Consider the following 3,923-nt stretch of genomic DNA (forward strand, 5'->3'; position numbering starts at 1 on the left):
CCCGAAGAAGTTCTTGGGCCAACAATGATTCGATGGTGAATCGTCACTGAATCTGTATTGTACAGTTGGTGGCAATTTCAAAATGGGGTAGTATAATTGGTCCACAGAAATTCAATATTTATTTTATTAAAAGTTTCTATGGTTGGAAGGCGCCACGCCCCTTTTCCAATAACCCCCACTTTTCTCTATGAGTATGGGATTGATTTCAAATATCTCCATACCAAGTTGCAGGAGTTTACTACTAATACTTCCAGAGATATTATACGGTATGAAAACTTCGATTTGTATGGGAGATGCCTCACTCCCTTGATAGATATATCGAAATTATTATCAGCCAATAAAAGCGACGGGCGGAGAGATTTTAACCTGCACTCGACTATACAAAATGTATAAAAATGTATAGAAAGCTTAAAAGAGCTTTGCCCGCGGTGCCCATCACTGGCCTATAACCATCCTAGGAAAGTCTGCAGTAGGTGTCAAATATTTCAAAAAAAAACAAAAAAATCCGGACAGCCGTTCGCGAGATCACCTCTTGTAAAAAGAAGGGACTTCTCTTTATATAATTAAAATCGGACCATAAATAAGATTTTTCAAATATATATATATATATTTTAGTTTTATTTTTCCCTCAAAGGGAATTATGACTGCTCGGTTTTTATTTTTTCGATATAAGATAATGATTATTTTATGATTTTTATTTGTTCGCACCAAGATAATAGTTGTGATTTCTTAGGCAATGATCAGGCTACGGATAAAAAATTTTCCCGCGAATGCAACAACAACGATATGATCCTGATAGATCTGGTTCAATTTAAGATCCGCTCTGTTTTTAAATTTTATATATAATCATTTTCGTTTAAGTGGCAAAATATAAAACTCGATAGTAATTACTATATCTGAGCGAAAAATTAAAAATCATAAAATAAGAATTACATAAATGCTGATTTAAATTATTTTACGCATAATGATTACCATCCCTGGTTTGGATATAGTGCCAACACACGGAATATGGATTGGCTTCCCACTAAATGGTTCCAAGGTAAGGGGAACAGGGATAATTTCAAGCCCAACTTATGAGTATTTACAGTAGCCGCTACAACAACAACAACAACAGTATTTATGTATTTTTTCAAAATTTTTTGCAGAAAACTTATTTAATTTCCAAAAAAACGAACATAAACATTTAATTAGTAAACAAAAAGTTCTAAATTTTAATTCCTAACTTTTTTAAATTGCCTTATTTAATTGGGAAAATTATGAAAATTTAATTAAACAAAAACCAAAAGCAAAGCCAATTTATAGTAACACATCCCACATTGAAATGCGCCAAAATTGAAATAAAAGAGCAAAGCGGTGTTTAAATAACGATCTCGCCATTATGCTAGATTCTTCAAGAGAAGGTGAAAGTTAAGAGGATACATCCGATAATTTCAGCCGCGATGCAGTTCTCATTACTTTTTTTTAAATATAATGATCCAATTTTTAAATTCAATTACCTCAAAAACTTAATTTAATTGTTTCTTAAGAATACTTGACATACACATTCGCATCCGCATCCGCGGATGTTAGCCGTTAGACATCCGCATCCGCATTCGCATCCGCGGATGTCTACAATTCCACATTCGCAACATCCGTAATATAAACATGTCTTCTGATATAAGGTATATCCTTTGTTAACCAAAAATAACTTAACGAATTTACTAGTGTTTCTACTTGGGATTTATTTAAATAAAATATTTGAAAGTAGCAGTGCACTTTAGCTTACATGGCCAAAAATGGATGAAATATTTCGAGAGTGGTGTCAATCGACCCGGTTTAACGCCAATAATAATAATCCGAGAGCGGTAATTAACTTTTTAAATTAATTAAAGAGTTATTTGCAAAAAAACACTTGCACTTTTCGCAATTTCTTTTGATGTATTTCACGAAAATAAGAGGAGTAAATGAACACAGCTTAACAGGCTAACCTAATATTCACGCACGCCGCCAATTTACTGTCAAAAATTTCTCATGCACATACAACTTGTATGGGACCAACCGAAATTGAACGGCGTGCGTATGAAGCTAACTCAATTTCCAATGTTTGTTCTGCGTGACATTTCGATTTGACGTTTCGCTCAATGAAATCAAATGCAAACGCACGCAAGCCAATTTCGGGTGACGCAAAAAAACAAATTCGACGGCATGCGTACCAAAACGCAAGCCGCGAATATTAGGTTAGCCTGTAACACGTATTTATTTGTTTTAGTACATTTGTAATACATTAAGTGAAACATATGTGCAAAATTGTTTATTCAATTGCAATATTCCGGTCATTGTGGAAGAATACAAGTGAGGTTGACAGCTAGTTGACAGGGTGTTCAATATGGCGATGACAGTGTGAACAATATGGCATACAACACCGAATGGCCCGAAGTAGCCAAACTACGACCCGAATGAAACGCTGCGTGAAAATCCAGGGTTGCGAAGTGGTATTTTGTTGGAAAATATAAAAGCCAGGATTTTGTGCAGCGCCGAATTTTAACAAAAGAGGGTTTTGTGTTCTCAAGATGAACAGAAAAGGGTTGCTGTGCTGTTTCGTTTTAAGCTTATTTTAATCTTAAGGTATCTAATTAAATATTAAAAGGAGACAAAAATTAAAGCAAAAATTTAAAATATATGTACATATCTGAAAATTATAAATAAAATATATATTTCCACGAGAGACAAATTAAATAAAATGGGTTAACGTTAGGGGAAATATACTTATCAGATTGGGTCAGATAGCGCTTTTACGTTATAAATAAAAATAATTCCTACTTAAATTTTATATAATTTTGGTAACGTATTTCTAAGCTGACCCTGAGATCTGTGAAATAATACATATTTATGTGCATATATTGTGTTGATTATGCTCTAAACCGCTAAATAATTCTTGCAGCAATCAGCACCATTGGAAAGTGAAGTGACAATAGGCTGGTTTTCTTTATACAGCCCGTTTTAAATTCGTATTATTGTTATAATAAATTACAATTATTGTTTGTTTCCATTTCGGTCAACCGCGCAAATTATTTATTAAAAAAATGTCGTTTAAAAATAGCAATTTTGTTTACTTTTGAATAAGACTTTATCGAGTGCGCTATAAAGACAGGGGGATAAATGCTGTAAAGAAATATATGTTGAGTCCAATCGGTTTTTTGCTAATCCGGTTTTTGTGTAGGTATAAACAAGGTATATTAAAAAAATAAATCTCCATGAAAAAATATCGTTATTTTCGTATTTAAAATTAATCGGAATTTTATGGGGGGTTATAAAAACTCGTTTTAATTGAAACTTTGTTTTTTTCGGCTATATTTGTTATTATTTATTGGCCCAGATGCAAATATTGAATGAACTAACATATTTTAAATATTTACGGAACTACCATTTGTATGCAACCCTGCCTATCCTGTATTCAAGTAGATGTAATTCGAAAAATTTAAACGGATTTCTTTAAATCAACCTGAGCTGCGGACATATTGCGAATTCATTTTAAAACATTAACCACTACATTATATTAGTATTAAATACTTTCAATTAAGAAACAATTCTTACTAGAAAATAAATATGAATCGGTTTATTTTAAATATTCCAATGTATATTTTTTGTTAATGCAGATAGTGCGGATTTAACGTATTTTATAACCGTTACATGGGGAAAAGAAATTTTAGGCAGATTGTTATTGACAATTTTTACATAATTTACGATTGCAATCAATTTCTTTCAAAACTATAATCTAAATGATTGCAAGTTGTATTTTTTACGATCAAAACAGATTCCAATATTAGGTATATTATGCAAATGCAATCCAATTTGATTTGAGTTATTCAGTTTTAGATATGTAAAAGCCAGAACACCAAGTGGTAAAATTATAAATATGTATTTAACTATAATTCAGCAGTTAA

General features: G+C 32.0%; 1 protein-coding gene across 1 annotated transcript in view; it reads right to left on the bottom strand.

The window, feature by feature from the left end:
• The window catches only part of LOC118742107 (protein cappuccino-like), an 8,223-nt gene that overhangs the window by 2,062 nt on the left and 2,238 nt on the right, over positions 1–3,923 (bottom strand). The window lies entirely within an intron of this gene.

Source organism: Rhagoletis pomonella, unplaced genomic scaffold (genome assembly GCF_013731165.1).
Source record: "Rhagoletis pomonella isolate Grant_MI unplaced genomic scaffold, Rhpom_1.0 Rhpom_scaffold_00006, whole genome shotgun sequence".
NCBI lineage: Eukaryota > Metazoa > Arthropoda > Insecta > Diptera > Tephritidae > Rhagoletis > Rhagoletis pomonella.